Consider the following 20,540-nt stretch of genomic DNA (forward strand, 5'->3'; position numbering starts at 1 on the left):
CTGCGATTATTCACAGCCTGCGGGGAAAGTCTACCCTCGAGACACTATACACGGGAATTGACAAGACAGCAATGGGTGTATTTTTCATTAATCTGTTAGTATATTAATCTCCAGTAGAGATTTTTAAACGTACGGAACATTACAAAGTAAAGGTAAACATATCACTCTGCCAGCTACAAAAATGACTTTGAATTTTGGGGGGATTTTGCCTTACAATGTGTTTCCTGTTCTTAGGTGATGCCAAGTGTGTGTGACTCGTAGCGGTCTTTGTACAACAGAACAGCAGAATGCCCCGTTCTAGCGCCTTCTCACAAAGCCACCCCCTCTCGGAGTCCTGTGTCCAGCCACCACCGGAGGGTCTCCCTTTCCTCTCTTGCACGGACCCTTGATGTATGTACAGATTGTGATAAGCGCCTTATGAGCCCCAATAAAAGATTTTAAAAAATCATTTTATTAGGGGCTCACACAACTCCTATCAAAATCCATATATATATCAATTGTGGAAAGCGTGTCTGAAATCATTTTATTAGGGGCTCACACAACTCCTATCAAAATCCATATATATATCAATTGTGGAAAGCGTGTCTGTACATTCACTGCCCTCATCATTCTGAAAACATCTGCTCTCCACTGAAACCCCTGGCATCAGGTCCTCATTTTCCCCTCCCTAACTGCTCTCCCCTCCCTCATGTGCCTTGATAATTCATAAATTATTATTTTGTCATATCTTGCCCTGTCCGACGTCTCCCTTCACCCAATTTTCTGCTGTCCATCCCCCTGGGAGGAGGTCACATGCAGGCCCTTGTAATTGGTTCCCTCTTTCCAACCCACTGTCCCTCTACCCTCCTAGTATCACCATTTACACCATTGGGCCTGACGGGATCATCCACCCTGGGTTCCCTGTGTTTCCAGTTCCTATCTGTACCAGTGTACAACCTCTGGTCTAGGAGACTTGCAAGGTAGAATTCGGATCATGATAGTGTGGGGAAAGGGTACGGGAGGAAGCTTTTAGGACATAGAGGAAAGCTGTATTCTTCATCGGTGCTACACCGCACCTGACTTACTCATCTCCTCCCCTGTACCCCTCTGCAAGGGGATCTCCAGTGGCCAACAAATGGACTTTGGGTCTCCACTCTGAACTTCCCCCTTCATTCACTATGGTAAGAATTTTTTTTAATAAGATGATGCTTTATACCTGATCCCTTCGACACTTCGTGATCACACAGGTTGGTAGGCTTTTTCCACGTGAGCTTTGTTGCTTCTGAGCTAGATGGCCGCTTATGTACCTTCAAGCCTTTAAGACCCCAGATGCTATCTCTTTTGAGAGCTGGGCACCATCAGCTTTCTTCACATTTGCTTATGCACCTGTTTGTCCTCAGCAATCGTATCATGGATGTGTGCACCCAATAATATGATTTTTATTCTTTGATGCATGATCACTCATCCCTTTGGCACCTCGTGATCACACAGACTGGTGTGTTCTTCTATGTGGGCATTGTTGCTTCTGAGCTAGATGGCCGCTTGTTTGCCCTCAAGCTTTTAAGACCCCAGATGCTCTATCTTTTGATAGCCGGGCACCATCAGCTTTCTTCACCACATTTGCTTATTCTCCAGCTCTGTCTTCAGTGGTTGTGCCAGGAAGGTGAGCATCATAGAATCCCAATTGAATAGAAGAGAGTATTCTTACATTGAGGGAGTACTTGAGTAGAGACACAATGTCCTTCTGCTACCTTAATATTAAACCTATAAATATAGACACATAGATCTATTTCCCTATCCTCATATATAAATATATTTGCATATGTACTTGCCTTATCTAGACCTCTATAAATGCCCTTTGCCTCCCAGCTCCTTCCTCTATTTCCCTTGACTTTCCTCCTGTCCCACTATCATGCTTCGTCCCCACCTGGGTTTCAGCAATTCCTCTTGGTTGCATCACCCTTGATCATGCCCTACCAGGCCTCCCACACCCACTTCACCACCAATTTGGATCACTTGTTGATCCCTTGTCCCTGGGTTTGTTAACACCACTTCCTTTCTCCCCACCGCCCCCTATCCCATGTCCCCCCGGAGCTGTCGGTCCGGTTGTTTTCTCCTCCAGATTGTTCATCCTGCATATCTTATTTAGACAGACCTGCAGAGATAACATGCACAAAAATAAGAGAGAGGAAAATCAAGCAACAATATATAACAAAACAACAACAACAAACCACAAAACAACAAAACAAAACACAAGAAAGAAAAACATGTAGTTAGTTCAAGGATCAATTTTTTTTTTGGCCTTTAGGAGTGTTTTCCAGTCCAGTCTGTTGGGGCACTATGCCCTGGCCCCAAAGTCCACCTTCAGCATTCCCTGGGGACCTTGCCACTGCATTCCCTTGCTGTTCCGCTGTATTCCCCCATTGCTTTGCCTCGGTGTGGTGGGATCAGATCAGCCACAATTCCCACACTGTCTCCGGTGCTGTCGCCCGCAGGGCCATAAGTCAGTGAAGGGCATCATGTCCCAGAGTGGGAATGACCATGTGGTATTTCTGTGCACTGGCTGCTCTAACTGGGGTCATCGTCCTCTAGGCCTGGTGGGCCAGGATGTGCTCCACTTTCTCCTACTGCCCTTCATCTGCTCCCGTGTGCTCTGATCAGACATGTCCTTCTCCCAGAGCTGCAGATTCAAAGCCATCCTTTGAAATAAATTCTTCTGTGGGGAAGGGCAGGTGTCCACTTAGTATTTGGTATTGGGTGCAGCCCCAGAGACCTCTCCACTGGTTCCCTACTCCACGCCAGAATGTTGCATTCACACCTTGGGCACTGGGTTGAAGTCTGGTCACTCTTTCCCTGTGGAGATATAAACAATACCCTCCCCTTGGATGGGTTAGTGCCCTGTGCCCCTGCTACCCATTTCTTCCTTATTTTCATCATTTTTTTTCCTTTCCCCGCTTCCTCCCCAGTTGTCTACCATGTGCAGCCCTGCATTTGATCTGGTCCCTGCCATACTACACGATCCTCACCCCAAGAATGTTTGTATACAGTAGCATTTTCCCTATGCCCCTTTTGCATTTTTTTTAACGCTTTCCTCAGCAGACTCATGTTGTACTTATATTTTGTGCCTGACTTACGTCGTTTAGCATGATTTACTGCAGTTCTTCCCATGCCATGATATGCTTCATACTTTCCTCATTGCTTTTTAGCAATGTGTAGTACTCCATTGTATGTATATACCACAGTTTTTTAATGCAATCATCAGTTGATGGAAATTTGGGTTGCTTCCAACTCCTTGAAATTATGAATTGTGCTGCAATGAACATTGGAGCACAGATGGCTGGCCTTGGTTTGTTTCTTGCTTCTTCTGGGTATATGCCCAGTAGGGGGATGACTTGGTTGTATGGTAACTCGATTTCCATCCATTTTAGATATCACCAAAATGATTTCCATAGTGGTTATACATACTTACAAGTCCACCAGCAGTGGATTGGAGTTCCTGTCTCCCCACAGCCCCTCCAACACTTGTTGCTTTCTGATTTTTTGAATTGGGCTACCTTTGAGGGTGTTAGGTGGTTCCTCATTGTTGTTTTAATTTGCATATCTCTTATGGCTAGAGATCAGGGACATTTTCTCATATGTTTGTTGGCCATTCAGAGTTCTGCCCCTGTGAAACTTTTGTTCAAGTCCTTTGCCCACCTCTCACGTGGACAATATATATATATATTGTCTTTTTTTGAAGATAGCAGAGTATTGCAGATTTTACCAATAAGGCCTTTGTCTGATGTGTCATTGCTAAAGATGTTTTCCCAGTCCGTGGACTCTCTTATTACTTTCTTGGTGAATTCTTTTGATGTACACAGGTGTTTTATCTTCAGTATATCCCATTTGTCAATTTGTGCCTCCTCAGTGTTTGTGTCCTTCCCTATCTCTGATAGACTATGTATTCCCTGTGCCAAAGTTCTCAAGGTGGTCCCAATTCCCTCATTGATAGCCCTGACAGTTTGGGGTTAACTTCAAAGTCTGTGATCCACCTTGAGTTATTCTTCTACATGGAGTATGCTTTATTTTTCCACAGGTTAATTTCCATTTTTTCCAGCACCACTTGTTAAAGAGGGCATCTGCTTCCCATTTGATATTTTTGGAGCCCTTATCAAAAATCAGTTGTCTGTATGCTGATGATTGTATTTCTGGGTGTTCAGTTCTTTTCCATTGGTCAGAGAATCTGTCATTGTACCAAAACCATGCGGTTTTGACAATTGTGGCTGTATAGTATGTGCTAAGTCAGGTAAAGCAAGCCCTCCCACTATGTCCTTCTTCTTGAGGAGTTCTCTGCTAATTCTGGGCTTCTTCCCTCTCCATATGAAGTTGGTAATCAGTTTTTCCATTACTTTGAAGAAAGATGAGGGTAATGGTATCAGGATTGCATTAATCATATACTGCCTTTGACAGAATTGACATCTTGACTCTATTGAGTCTTCCCATCCACAAGCATGGGATAATCTTCCATTTGTTGAGGTTGCTCTTGGTTTCTTGTAATAGTGTTCTGAAGTTTTCCCCATATAGATTTTTTTCTTATAGTCAGGTATGTCCTTAAATATTTCAATTTGTATTTAGCTATTGTGAAGGGTAATACCTTTTTTATCTCCTCTTCAGTGGCTTTATCCGAAGTGTATAACAGTTCCATGAACTTCTGTTTGTTGATCTTGTATCCTGCCATTCTACCAAACTCCTCTACTGCTTCCAGTATTCCCCTTGTGGAACTTTTGGGATTTTCCATATCTAAAATCATATCATCTGCAAACAATGATAGTTTCACCTCTTCCTTTCACAGACAAATACCTTTGATATATCTTCTTTGCTTTATGCTGTTAGTTAAAACCTCCAGCACGATATTAAATAAGAATGGTGGTGGGGAGAGGTGGGGGTGGGGGAGGGGAATTGGAGAGCAAACAATTAGTGTGGGAGTGATAGGGAGCACTAAAATTGATTGTTATGATGTATATGCAATTAATTTTTAAATGATGTAACTATGAAAGTGTATGATATGTGAAAATTAAATCGTAAAAAAAAAAAGGAGAACCAAATTTCACTGATGGTTACCATGGGTGAAAGAGGACTAGCTTTTGATAAGGAGGCATTGACTCTATGTTAATGGTGGTGGAATAATTTGGGAAAGGATCTCAATAATGATTGTATTACATGAAGAGTATAATCAATGGCACTGGATTTGACATGTAGAAGTTGTTGAGTTGGAGGATGTTTTCTGCTTATTTTTGACACAATTAACTAAATGATCACATGAGTTACAATAAATACAAGGAAGAAGAAAATGTTCTAAAAGCGATTGTGGTAATGATTGTACCATTCTTTAACTGATTGAGCTATTGAATTGTATAGTGTGTGAATAAATAAAACTATAAAATTATATAAATACAAATACAGATAGAGAAAAAATAGATATACTCCAATATTGTTTCTTAAGACCTTCCTAAATTTACTTGTTAATTCTACTAGCTTTGTTGCAGATTTCTCAGGATTTCCCCTGCACACATCATATTTTCTGGAAATAAAGGCAGTATTAAAAAATAAAAACATCTTAAGATTGCTATGGAGAAAAGATGTCACTGTGAAGAATAAGGTACTGTTGACCCAAGTGATGGTATTTTCAGTAAATATATAAGCTGAATAATAAATAAAGAAGATCATAGAAGAATTGATGCATTTGAATTGTAGTGTTGCTGAAGAATATTGAAAATATGAACTCAGAGACGAACAAACAAACTTATCATGAAGCAATTACAGTCAGAATGCTCATTGGAATCAAAGGAGGGAAAATGTCATCCCAAGTGCTTTGGACTTGTTATGAAGAGCAACCAGTCCCTGGAGAGGACATCATGCTCAGTAAAGTCAACAGTGATCAAAACTAGAAAAAGACCGTCAAAGAGCTGTATTGACAGCGGGTGCAGCGATGGGCTCACACACAAGACTTGGGAGGATGGCTAGAACTAAACAGTGCTTACTTGTTGCATATTGGGTGGCTAAGCCAGAACTGACTTGATATCCCATAGCAGCAACAATCTAGTTCACGGTCAACGTGTCCTTCTAGGCTCCTGGTTTATGTTAGGGAAAATGTTAAAATTCCAAAGGCTGGCTCCTAGCATCTACATCCCATTAAACATCTCTCCTGCCGGGGCTTTCGCTTCCTGATAGCACTGTGATTTACAGTTTTGCTGTGACATATTCAATCATCTCCTGTTTGAACAAAAGCTACATAATGTAAAGGGAGCAAGAAAAGTGTTAGCATATGTGAATTGCTGTTTTGATAACAAATATTAACTATATTATGGACCGTCAGAAGGATGGAGCCAGAGGGCTTTTCTTACTTTGGGAAATTCTTCAAAGACCAATCTAAGAAAGGACATCATGGGTGGTTAGGCAGAGACTCAGTGAAAAAGCAAGTAACCCTCAGTTCAAAGAATTGACACAATTTCTTCAACAATGTGCCCACCAATGATTGCAATAACATGGGACTGGACTTCATACCATTCTCTTATAGATAAGGCCTCTATGAGGCTACCAGGCAGCCATTCACAAAATCTCTTTCTGACACTAGAGATTTCTCTTTCTTCTTTAAAAGTTTGGTGAGTTTCATTTTAAGAGTAATGCTTGATAAAACTTTCTGCTTTTGATAGGAGGCTAAGCTTCCACCTCAGTTCAGCTTTCAGCTTTAACAGAAAGGCTCAACACACAGATATCCAATTATAAATTTCCTAGGTTAAAATATAACAAAATTGTGTTTCTAATATATTTCTATTCTTTATGAAATTTCCAGAATTTCAGGACTTATTATATTGCATTAATATTATTTTTACATTCTGGAAGATGAATGATAACAGGAAACTGAATGCTTTGTTGAGTCTTATGGTATCACCAGTGATGTAGGAGTGTGAATCACCAAATACACTGGCTGTGTACCTGCCATCCTCCTCCCACTGTGCCCCACATTGTTTTGACTTTTTGACTCATGACATCCTTCCCAGAGATGGTCACTGCTTGATACCATTCTTGGTTGCTTTATTGTAGCAGGAAGTCTTAGCTAAGTGCTTCCATCTCTAATATAACTGTGAGCCATGTTAATATCCCCTAAGGTTTATGGCTGTAGACAATTGCTCTTCACAATGTCATCAGTGTTTTGCTACTTCCCCTAGAGTTCGGTTTTTAAAGTTTATTGTAAAATTGATAATGGTAATATTTTTTTCTAAAATCTTACTTTTGCTTTTTAATGAATGCTTGCTCATTGTGATAATTAAAGAATTCTCAATGACTTCACTAATTAAATAATTTGCTTCTATGAAATTTGCTAAGTTACTGTGAATATTTTGGCTGAAATAAAACATAATATTTTAGATCAGTAATTATGGAAGAGATTTTTAATTTAAAATAAAGTATTTACACAATTTAACCATTCTAACATTTAATCAATGCATTTAATTGATTTAATCATTCTAACATTTAATCAAGTTATTTAGGGGGAAAGGCAATGCTCAATAAATGATATAAATTAAATTAATGAAAAATAAAAAAAATTCATATTCAATCTTTCTACATCCTAAACATAGAATTTCCCTTTATTTTAAATAATGACACAACAACCAGATGCTTCAAACACTTTCAGTAAATTTTTATTCCACCTAAAATAATAAACTGCATTTCTTTTTATGAGAAACTATTGCCAGAGAAAGCATAATATTAATGTGAATCCCCTAGTATTGAGTGGATATTTACAAAGGTCATAGTGGATCTTTCCCAAAGAGCAAGAATACAGACTGTTATGTATTTTCTCTAAAATAGCTAGGTTTTTTTCAACCATGTAAAATATTTTGAGAATTTTTCCCTCTGCTTTCCTAATAGAAGTTTACAATGTTTATTATATGCAGCATCCATAGGCATAGAATTAACATTGTATTACTTTGCAAAAATATGACCAACTTTATGTTTGGAGAACTGAGGGTTGAGGAGCCAAGGATGGCAGAAGAATGCTGCACGTGAAGACCTGCTAACCTGTCCTTTAACTGACAGTGGGGAAACACCTGGGGACACCTTAAACTAAACGTGAACCCATAGTTGACCAGCATGAAAGTCTCCTGTCATTTGTGTCTATCCATGTCAATACTAAATGTAAATAACAATATTTAAAAATAACTTAAGACTGAATCTTCTGTTAAGCAAAATCCCATGTATTCTCTGGCTCATGATATAATTTTAAGCATGAAAGAAATAAAAGCGAGAAGTGTATGGGGGTGTGTGTGAGAGAGAGAGAGGGGGTGGAGAGAGAGAAAGAGAGAGAATCAAGAGGAATTATAGGAGGAGAAAAGGAAAGAGAAAAGAGAGCTTAGCCATTATATTGCTCTTTTCTTTTTTAACCAACTGATTAGTAAAAGAAGTAAGAAAGTCATTATCAATTTTTCCCGATGAAATCTTTTGAAGAACGAGGCTGTGTGAGCAGAGAGAGTGTAGAACTAAGGGAAGATCTAAGGGTGTCTGAAAATAGATGGCAATCCAAGGCCACCATTCATGTCAAGTCGGCCATGGGCAAACACATTTGCCTCCTCCAGAGGTATATAACATACATCCATGGAGAGTCTTAATTACTTTCTAGAATTCCTTTTCTTTATAATCTCTGCAGATTTCCCCTATTCTTGACAATCATTTTTTTTTCTGGCTTGAGTCACTCTAATAGATACCTTCAAGCAGGGTTTCGAACAAAATCAAGCTGTACCATATAAAAAGTGTCAAATGACTGCTTTCTCCTTCTGCATTCTAACACTTCCACACTTAGCCCTTCCAGCAGTCCCATCTCTCCTAGATGAATATAGCATCAGGTTCACCATTTGTGTTAGGAAGGGTTCTCTTGTGAAACAAAACCAGGGCACTTATGATTACAGTATATTATATATATAGCATATATATATATGTTTATATATCAAGAAGGAATACAACAGTTAATTAGGGCACTTATGATTTTATATATATATATACAGTTAATTAGTCCTCATAGCAGTACAGAGGCTTGGTCTAACTCACTATCATGGGACTGTAAATATATTGAAGTTCCTTCCTACTCATACCAGCCACTGGTCCAAGGTCAAGGAAGCTGACAGAGAAATGGCTGGTGGGTGGTGCAGAATCTGCCTGCTGGCAAGAAGAGCAGAGTCAGCCTGTGGGCAGTAGATAAGGCCAGGTGGAGCAGTAACAGCAGGAAGATGAGATGTTGAGGTGTAGCAGAGGCCAGGAGCACAGAAGCTTGTCAAAACAGGTGGTGATGGAGTCTCAAGGTGTAGCGAGGTACAGCACAACCACAGAATCCACCACAAATCCATGGGTTGGCTTGCCCTACAGGTAGCGCAGAGCAGCTAACTAGAGCAGCAGCACAGTGGTCCCATAACCAGGGCAAAAGAGGAAGAGGTGGGCCTTGGAAAAGCCTGCAATCAGCTGTGACCTGAATGACAGGCTAATCTCTGCCCATATGTTCCTACAGGAGTCATTTGATACAAATAAACCTATCACACTATGCATGATTAAGATATTTTCTTTTCATCCTTTTCTGGTGTTGATTAAAAGTCTTCAGTCCTCTTTTCAGAAGGTTCAAAAACTATGTTGTTGTGACTCATAGTGATGCTATATAAAACAGAAAGAAACACTGTGTGGTCCTGGGCAGTCATTGTTACAATCATTGTTACTTTTGAGCCCATTGTTGCAGCCACTGTGTCAATCCATCTCCTAGACAGTCTCTCTCTGTTTTGCTGACCTTCTAGTATAACAAGCATAATGTCTTTTTCAGAGACTTATCTCTTGATACCATGTCCAAAATACCTGAGGCTCTTGCCATCCTCTAAGGAACATTCTGACTACAATTCTTCAAAGACAGATTTGTGTATTTTTCTGGAAGTCTACAGAACTTTCAATATTCTTTGGCCAAATCATCATTCAAATGCATCAATTCATCTGTGGTCTTTCCTTCTACATGGACATGAGCCAATTGAAAGTATCATGGCTTGGGTCAGGTGCACCTTAGGTCTTTGAAGTACCAACTTGATTCTTCAACACTTTAAAGAGGTCTTTTGCAGAAGATTTTCCCATTGTAATGCAACATTGCATTACCTGACTGTATATTTCCATGCAAAAAAACCTTATCAGCAATAAAGTATTTTATATGTTATTTCTATCAGGTAAAACTGATATACCTGTAGGCAGAGCGAGGATGTAAACATTAATTTAGCACATAATATCCACTGAGCATTGAGTTGGGCACTGAGGAAATATACTCTAAAAAAAAATGAAGGCGTTGCTTTACCCTTAACCTAGAGGGGGTTCACATCATGTGTTTGTAGGTAGCACTTTCAGAAGACTGTTTTCCATGGGGAGAATGTTAAAGCCCAAGTGTATGGGGAAACATTGTGAAGCAAATTATCATCTTTGCTTTATGCTGTTGTTCTTATTATCTATAGAACTTGCCTTATATAATTATCTCATCAAAGTCATTTCCTAAGTTTGTAATAAATCCCCAGAAGATCTCAATGTAAAAGGTAGGTCAGAGAATATTTTCTAAGTAAACAGGATGAGTTAACATCAGTGACAGACATGTGTAAACTGCAGTATCAAAGTTCATGTCAAGGGGACGTTAGGTAGAAAGATGGCACCTTCTCATTTGATAAGGGCTTTTATAACAGTGGTGAGAAGGGTACAAAGCCTACGGAAAGTCCCATTCAATCTGTAGCTCTTCCTACTCATGTAGCCAAACCCACCCAAACCCAACCAACTCCCAGGCACCTTTCACTGCTCCCTTATCCCTTTTCCCTTACAAGTATTTCAGAAGTATTTCTAAACACTATAGAAAAGAAAGGATGAGAATGGAAGAGTGCAAGTTCTCCAAGAGAATTGTGTAATTTCTTTCTTAAATTATGTAAAACTCTTCCTGAAATTCCTCAGTCTCCTCTGGAGGCAGATTTGCACTTAGGGCTGAATTTAAGTCCCCTCTCACCTAAGTTCCATGACTCATTAGCGCACATGGCCTTGAAGTATTCAAGGAGCCACAGTTCCATCCAAAACAGCAAAATTAAATTAGGGAAGGTGACCTTTATTTGAATATCTGTAAAGTGGGAAATATTTTTAATAAAGTTGACACATTGTTCAATATAATAGATAATTTGAGAACAAAGGGATTCCAATGTGGTGACATTTTGTGTCTCTCAATTTCATTAAAATGAGACCTCTATTTCCCTGGCACTTAAACATAAAGTGTCAATTGTATAAAGTTTATAAAATAAATTGCCATCAATAGAAAGTGATTTAAACTAAGGTCCTTCTTGATAAACTGAGACTCAAATACTTGCCCTATTTTTGGAAGGTTATTTTTTTAAGGACATGGACTATAGCTTTGAAATATATGAACAAAGTGAAATTATATTGGTAGCAGTTAAGAAATAGAATAAATGTTAACAAAAGCAAGGGTAATGTAAAGAAAAATATATGATAGAGATGAAGCATGATGGAGTGGAAACAGAGCACCATCGAAATTGAAATAGGAAATGTATTCTTTTACGTAGGAGGAAAGAAACTGTCTAAAATCACTGCATGAGAAAGAATTATTCTTATACAGCCTATTGAAAAGTACCAGGTAATTTGCAGGTAAGCATAATTTAAAACCTTGAAAACATACTGAAACATTATCCTTTTACATATAAGTATGAAAAATATGAAATGATTCATTCAAACATCAAACTGAAGATCACTGAGAATAAAGAAGCAAATGTGGTGAAGAAAGCTGATGGTGCCTGGCTACCAAAATATGTAGCATCTAAGGTCTTAAAGGCCTTAAGATAAACAAGCAGCCATCTAGCTCAGAAGCAAAAAAACCCAGGTGGAAGAAGCATACCAGCCTTAACCGACTTGATTGCTGAAGACAAAGTGGATGCATAAGCAAATGTGGTGAAGAAAGCTGATGGTGCCGAGCTATCAAAAGATATAGAATCTGGGGTCCTATAAGCTAGAAGAGAAACAATGGGCCTTCTAACTGAGAAACAACAAAGTCCACATGGAAGAAGCACACCAGCCCATGAGATAACAAGGCATCAAAGGGATCAGGTATTAGGCATCAAAGACCAAGAAAAAAAAATCATAGCATTGTAAATGACGGGGAGTGCTGAGTGGGGACCCAGGGCCCATCTGTGGGCAATTGGAGATCCTCTTACAGAAGTGTCATGGGGAGGAGACGGGCCGGTCAGGGTGCAGTGTAGCAATGAGGATACATACAATTTTCCTCTAGTTCTTGAATGCTTCCTCCCCTGCCCAGCCACTATCATGATCCCAATTCTACCTTATAAATCCAGCTGGACAGGAGGATGTACACTGGTACAGATAGGAACTGGTAACACAGGGAATCCAGGACAGATGATCCCTTCAGGACGAGTGGTGAGAGTGGCAATACTGGGAGGGTGGAAGGAAGGTGAGGGAGAAATGGGGACGAGATTACAAGGATCTACATATAACCTCCTCCCCGAGGGACGGACAGCAGAGAAGTGGGTGAAGAGAGATGTTGAATGGTGTAAGATATGAGAAAATAATAATAATCTACAAATGTATCAAGAGTTCAAGTGGGGGGAGTAGGGAGTGAGGGAAAAATGAGGAGCTGATACCAAGGGCTCAAGTGGAAAGCAAATGTTTTGAGGATGATGATGGCAACATATGTACAAATATGCTTGACACGATGGATGGTTGTATGGGTTGTGATGAGTTGTATGAGCCCCCAATAAAATGATTTTTTAAGAAGACGAAATCTATACTTTTATTCAAAGTAAAAGTACTAATGGATTAAACATTTAAAGAACACAAGTTATTACCAATTTCTGTAGGGCTGGAGAGTGTTAATGGCAAGAACTTTGTCTAATGCAGACTTGGGGATGATTTTGCCTACCTCTGTTACTTCTAAAGCTTTATGTCCCCATTCTGTGAAATAGATACGTTGCACTAACACCTACTTCATCGTCATTTTAAGACTTCAATATGAGTGGTGGAACTTATTTTTAATGTAAGACAAAATCTTAGCCACTGAAAGTGTTGTTGATGTCAGTAGTTGTTAAAAATAGTCAACTGAAATATTGATGATAAATTAATCTAACTAACCTAACCTACACAGCTTATTAGCCTGGTTTCAATTTTATTACTCTTAAGGAAACTCCAGTTAAATTAATGACCAGAGTTCCATAAAGAGGAATTATTGATATAAATTTCTTTTTATTTTATTAAACTGTTAAAATCATCCCAGGAAATTATAAGTTCTATCAAAATTCTAATATATCAAAAATAGCAACTTTGTTTTAAAATAGCAAGTTTGTTTGAACATGAACTAGCTTCTTGGGCAACTCATTTATAATTTTTACCAAAAAAAAATAAGAAGAAAGCATCTGGCTCATTTGTTGTTTCATTGGAATATAAAGTGTAGTTTAGTTGGCTGGTAATTGGAAGGTTAACAGTTAAAAGCTACCCACCACTCCACAGGACACAGATGAGGTTGTCTGCTCTCTTAAAAATTTACAATCTCAGAAACCTTAAGGAGCAATTTTACTCTGTCCTATAGGGTCACTCACAATAACCCTATTAGGCAGGGTAGAACTGTCCCTGTGAGTTTCTGAAACTGTAACTTTTCATAGGAGTAGAAAGCCCATTCTTTCTCCTGCAGAGCTGGCTGGTGGTTTCCAAACCACTGACCTTGCAGCTCGCAGCCCAAAGCATTGCCACCACACCACCAAGACACCTATGAGTCAGAATTGACTTGATGGCGGTGAGTCTGCTTTTTCGATTTTTTGGTTTTTTAATTTATAGGGTCACTCTAAAACAGAATCAACGCAATGGCAATGGGTTTGGTTTGTTCATTTGTGTGTTTGGTTTTGGTATCTGGGATTTAGTGTCTTTAAATTCCTTCCTTCCATGAATATTTTGAAGTCCTCTTAGAAGCTTACCTTAGTCTTTATCATCCCATTCCAGTGACACCTCAGTCGCAGAGACAAACCAAATCCAAACTTACTGCCATCTTGCCATTGTGACTCATAGCCCCTATTGGGCAGGATGGAAACACCCATGTGGATTTCTAAGGAGAAAGCCTCATCTCACCACAGAAGCCAGTTGGTGATTTCAAATTGCTGCTCTTGTGGGCAGCAACCTACCCATAATGCATTCTGCCCGCTGGCTGACAATCAATATTTGTTGAACCAAAGAACAACAATGGAAAGTTGAGTAATACAGTTAGAAAGTACTGGTCAATCTTCCTGAAAGCCATGATCAGTACACTAAGTTTCTTAAGCAATAGGGGGGACATTGATGGGCAACATGAATCCATTGAGGAGTTCCTCAAGTGAAGCAACATTCTTTTGACTCTAAAGTTTCCCTTTGTCTAATCTCCTCTGTGGAGCAGGAGTTGGTACACTGGTGGTACCTGCTTTAGAATCTAATCCAAGAATTTCTACACAGCGAGTCTCAACAGGTAGATACTGCAAATGTGCCTAGTACTTTGAAAGTTTTGAAAAGAAATGTGGGAAATTACAATATTCAAATTGATAGATATCTTAGAATGCTTCTGCCTGTGTGTTGGAAAGGAGAATATATTAAGCGAGCACTATTCAACATTCTGTGTGAGGCATCCCATAACTGAAATGTATGCATCTCAAGAAGAAAATTTATAATGTAATTCCTAAAAAAGAGAATGAGAGAGAGAGAGAATTTATAGTATTTAACATAAAGCCACTCACATAAAATCTAGCATAAAGCTTAAGTCGGTGACTGCTCTAAAATTTAATTTTTTCACAAAATAAGTGTAGAATACAGAATGTAGCAAGTGCGATAGCAGCAACAGGTGTCAGAATCAACTTATGGCAGTGAGTTTGGTTTGGGTTTGGCACCTTTGAACTGGCAGCAAAGTTTTCTCAAGTTCCATTGCAAGATCGTCCCTGATAGTCAGGCTATCCAATGACATGGGTAAATGTGAGGTGCTACATGCAACAGTTCAAACATGTTGTAATCAAAACAAAAAGTAAGAAGCAACAGTTCTCACTCAGGAAACCAAATTTAATGAAAGTCAAGAATTCAATTTGAATCAGAGTTTATTTTTGTTCCACTCTGTTCTGAACCTAGTTGATGATTCAGTGTTACTTTTAAATGACTCAACTTCTCTCACCAAGTTTTGGCAGGGAAGAGGGGCAGAGAGTTCAAGTGTTTTAATCATGTCTGATGGTTGTTAGAAAGCAAAGAATACTTTGAAGTAACCTCTAACTCTGTAGTTTGAAGAACCACCTCTAAAATCATCCAATCCTTATCAAATTAACCACTCAAGTAAGGAAGCAGTGGCAGAGGCATCACCTATGAACATCTTATTATAAATTAGTCAAATCAGAGACACCTTGAGGAAGATAAGACCAGATGAGAAAATGTACAGTTATTTGGGGGAGGGGGTGACAGGCTCTTCTTATAAAAGGAGTTCTGGTTAGGGTAGTAGGGTTACATGTGAAGCTGATAATCAAAAGGTTGCAAGTTCAAACCCACCTGCCATTCTACAGGAGAAATAAGAGATGTTTTATGTACTGTAGAAATGTACAACCTCGAAACCTCACAGAGGGAGTTCGACTCTGTCCTACAGGATCACTGAGTTGGCGTCCACTCAGTGGCACTGAGTTTGGTCTTGTTGGTTTGGCGCTTGCAAAATATATTTACCACAAAGAGTATAAAAACATCTTAAAGGAACTTTCTGCTTTTCTACCCAGGTAAAGAATTTCAAGACATTCTGTATATCATGATTTCCCAAGTTTTCTAAAGACAAATAAAGAGAAGGAAGGAGAAATGAGTAAGGGATATGTGAGGGAGAAGAGGCATAACAAAGAGAAAAACTGTCATTTATTAAGTAATACTAGTGTCAGACATAAAATTAAGAACTTTCCATATGTTATCTGATATAAAACTTAACATTAACCCAGTGAGATGTTGTTAGTATTCCCAGTGTATAGGAACAGAGAGGCCAACTGATTTTTCCAGGATCAGAAGGCAGAAGTGCTGTGATTTAAACTTGGATTTAACATTGTCAAAGCCTCCGCTTTGTAAAGCATTATTTCACATAGCTAAGAACTCTTCTAAGTGGTGCTCCTATTATGTCGTATATCCATTCCGGAAGTGGTAGGATGCAGTAATTAAAACCAGTTATTATCTGCCTTTCGGAGATTCAAAGGAAGGCAAAAGTGTAGAAATTTTGCTGACATGTCACAAAATACATATTTAGCATATTTAATAACTATTTACTTTTGAAAATAACATTTTACTGTGCTTTACATAAAACTTCACACAGCTAATTAGGTTTCCCTTTTAACAATTTGTATACAAAGCATTCCACACCATTGGTTACAATTTTTGAAATGTGTCAGCATTTCCATTGTTTCTCTTCTGTTTGTTCTTTCTCCAGTGACTAGCTACCATCCCCTCCCTGCCTCGCAGCCCTCACTTCTGGGTAAAGGCGGACCGCTCTGTCTCACAGAGTGGCTCATTCACTAAAGGAGCACATTACTCATGAGGAATAGTGTTGATTTAATAAGCTAATCTGCCTTTTGGGCTGACAAGCGACCTGCAAAAATAGCTTCAATTACATGTTCACGGGTTGTTTTAGGGGGCTAGGCTGCGGGAGGGGAGTTCCCGTTGTCTCTGTTGGCCCAGCAGATCGGGTTTTTCTTTTACAAGCTTGGGTTGTTTCCTCCAATTCCTTCCATCCTATCAAAAACCGTCTATTATCCCTAGTCAAAACCGTCAATAATGGTAGCCTACTATCTTCTAATTCTCATCTTATGTTAATAAAAGATATCGTTTGGGTGATTATTAGACCCTTGGATTAGTTTCTTCTTTCAGTCTTAAATGTGCTTCACTCTTGTGCTCCACACGCAGAGACCGATAATCGTATCTTAGGTGGATGCTTATAGTCAGACCCCAGACCCTACTCGCAAAACGAGGATGTAGACGATGTCTGCCGCAATGTCTTCCAGAGGCCAGATGTGGGCCGGGAGGAAGGCAAAAGTGTAGGCCTAGCTCTGGGTGTGGGCATTGTGGCCAGCATGGGTCCCCGGGGGCCCACCACGGGGGACGTGTTGTTCTGCCCTCATTGCTGCATGTTACAGCCACCCGATTCCACTCGGGATTACTGCAGCCTAGTGGATTGTGCCTGCTCCTTCAAAGTGGAGACCTTGAAGCTCCAGCAGAGGTATCAGCAACTACAGCGTCTGGTCCACCCTGATTTCTTCAGCCAGAGGTCTCAGGTAGCCCACCAGTCAGCCTAATCTCAAACACATGTGTACCCTGGACTGAAAAGGAGTTCTCAGAGAAGCATGCAACCCTGGGGAATGAGTCCTATAAGACCCTTCTGATACCCCTAAGCAGGGACTACACCTTCTAAATCTCTGTGGAATAGTGATTCCTGAAGGGAATCCTCGTGGAAATCATGGAAATAAATCAATGAAAAGCCGGCAGAAGCAGAGAATGAAGCTGCTGTGAAGGACGCTGGATCCATTGTCTCATTCAAGCAGAACACACGCACCAGCACTGCGAGCAGAGCTTTTGAACAAGATGACTTTGGAAAGGGCAAGGAAATGCTAATACAACTGAAGTAGTGTTCCAATATAGAAGAAAAGATCAAGTTAAAGGAGAGTCTGCTCTAATTGTTGCTCATTTCAAAAGTTTTCCAAATAAAGTACCTGTATGTTTCTTGAAGAAGAAAAAAACCAACGAGGTTGTAGACTGTTACCAGGGAGAACTATATTATATCAATCTACTGATCCTCCCCTCCCACCCCGAGACTAGGGATTCAAGTCTTTTAACCTAGCAAACCAATAGTGCAAGCTGTAGGTGCGTGTCTAAAAGACTTTAAAACTGTGCTCCTGTGTGTGCTTTGTGCATGTGTGGCTATAAAAAATAGAACAAGTCTGTTTAGGATGAAGTACAATCAGAACACTCTTAGAAGTGACTTTGTTCATGTATGTTAGACATGTTATCAGGACAGACTAGTCACTAGAGAAGTGGAGTGTCGGCAAAAATGAATAAGGCCCCGAGGGAGATGAACTGATACAGCGGCTATAACAATGGACTGAAAGACAATATTTGCAAGAATGGCCAAGTGTAAGGGAGTATTTTGTTCTGTTTTACGGTTGCTATGAATCCAGGCTGACTAGACATTCTTTACCTAATAATAACAACATGCATGCAGCACACCTAAAGGTCATATTCACTTGCATATGACTTTCTAAATATATTTATGAATCCTTATATACCTATATATAACCACACATCATTTTTGGTTGTTTTTACTACTATTATAAAATTTTATACTCAATGCCTCAAATAAATTCTGACTCACAGTAACCCTATTGGATAGGATGGAACTTCCCCTGTCGGACTCGGAGACAGTGACTATGAGACCAGAAAGCCCTAATCTTCTCCCACAGTTCAGCTGGTGGTTTCAAACTTCTGACCTTCCAGATTAACCCAACTGCTGATTAACAAACTGCTGATCTTCCAGGTCCACCCAACAGTTAACTTACTGCCTTACAGGACTAGATTAGAGTTTTTGTTAAAAGTGACTCCTTTTTCTCATGTACGTCTAGTATCTTTATTCATTTTGGTCAAATTGTATTGATTTCACTGACCTTTAGTCTTCCCTTTTCAAACACCAAAAGATGCCTACTATCTAGAAATTGGTTCCCCTGTCCTTTTCTTTACATCTCTGATAACCATTAAAGAACATGGGTTTCCATGTGTCTATCTATTGTTGACTCTTCATATTATTTATCTTTTTATGATTGATATTTCACTCAGAATACTGTTCACAGATCCATTCGTTTTATCATCTGTTGTGCATACTCATTACTCTTTAGAGATGCATAATATTCTACTGTATGTATGTTCTACCATTATCCATTTATCCATGGTTGTTTCTATCTTTTTGCTATTATAAATACATAGCAATGATCATAGTGTACATATGTCTGTGTCACCGATTTTTATGTTTCTAGGACACATACTTAGAATTGGGCTTGCAGGATCATAAAGTTATACTTGAGGGCGTGCCAGACTATTTGCCATCATGGTTGGTTATAATATTTTATAGTCCTACCAGCAATGCATAAAGATTCTAATCCCCCATCCTCACCAGTAAATACTGTTTTCTGGTTTTTGTTTTATAATTGCCATTTTTGCAGGGTGAACTGATATCTCGCCAGTTTTGATTTGCAGTATCTAATGGCTAATGATCATAAGTATATTTTAATGTATTGGTGGGCCCCCTAAATTTCCTCTTTGGTGAATGATCTGTTCATGCCTTTGCCCATGGATTGTTTACTTGGCTGTATTGCTTGCCTTGTTTGTTGTTGACTTTTTGAAGTTGTCTATATAGTTTAGATATAAGATACTTATCAGCTAAGCCTTGATCAAAGATTATTATTTTTCTCTAGCCTGGATATCTTTGTTAAGCCTTTTCTTTTGCTGTTTTTTTTAACTCTCTTGGTAAAGCCTGTAATCATCTGTTATTTGGGACTTTTTTTAGCTTTGTTTGATTGGCTAGTTTTGAGAAAGATTAGATTCCCTCACTTTTTCTCTATGTTATTTCCCAGGAACTCTGTAGTTTTTTGAGTTCCTTTTTGCTCCTGGTGTGAGCTATAGATCTTGGTCTACTTTTCTGCATGTGGCGGATAACCAGTTTTGCAACCAGCGTTTATTTAAAAAGCTGTTCCTTCTCCACTGAATGGATTTTGTTGCTTTCTTGAAGAGCAGTTGACCATAGCTGGAGGAATTTATAACCAGGTTATCAATTCTATGTCAATTGTCTAGGTGTTGGATCAGCACCGGGCTGTTTTGTTTCTCATGCTACAGCATAAACTTTGGGATTAAGAAATGTGAGGCCTCCTGTGTTTTTAGTCTTCTTCAGTGTTGCTTTATCTATTCAGGAGCTCTATCCATTCCATGTCAAATTGGAGATTAGCTTTTCCATTTCATTAAAGTGATGTTGGAATTTGGACCCAAATTGCATTTATCTATAGATCACCCTTGGTGATTTTTATATTTCACAATATTAAGTCTTCCAATCCATGAACATATAATGTGCTTCCATTTGTGCTGCTTTCCTTTAGTTTTTTTGCATCAGGGTTTTATTGTTTTCTTGGTATAATTTTTGCACTTATAGTTAGGTTATTCTTAGGTATTTTATTTTTTAGGGAGATATAAATGTTACTGGTTGGTTTTATTTATTATTTTCTATTAAGACTTCTCCTTATTGGTGTAGATCTAGGACCCTCTCATTTTGCTGGATCCTTTGATTTGTCCCAGTAACTTTCTTCTGGAGTTTTAATCATTTTTCTAAGTATGGGATAATATTGTCTATGAATAAGAGTTTTTCACTGTTTTCTTTCTAATTTGGATACACTTGATTTCTCCTTGTTGGATAATTGCTCTAGCTAGGAATTCCAGTCCACTATTGAATAAGAAGG

At 39.1% G+C, this 20,540-nt stretch overlaps 1 protein-coding gene and 1 pseudogene across 1 annotated transcript in view; one reads left to right on the forward strand and one right to left on the reverse strand.

Annotated features, from left to right (window-relative positions):
* The window catches only part of MLIP (muscular LMNA interacting protein), a 148,136-nt gene that overhangs the window by 58,358 nt on the left and 69,238 nt on the right, over positions 1-20,540 (reverse strand). The gene's annotated exons all lie outside the window — the stretch shown is intronic.
* Positions 17,121-17,720, forward strand: LOC142453105 (iron-sulfur cluster co-chaperone protein HscB-like; annotated as a pseudogene).

The sequence above is a fragment of the Tenrec ecaudatus genome, chromosome 7 (genome assembly GCF_050624435.1).
Source record: "Tenrec ecaudatus isolate mTenEca1 chromosome 7, mTenEca1.hap1, whole genome shotgun sequence".
NCBI lineage: Eukaryota > Metazoa > Chordata > Mammalia > Afrosoricida > Tenrecidae > Tenrec > Tenrec ecaudatus.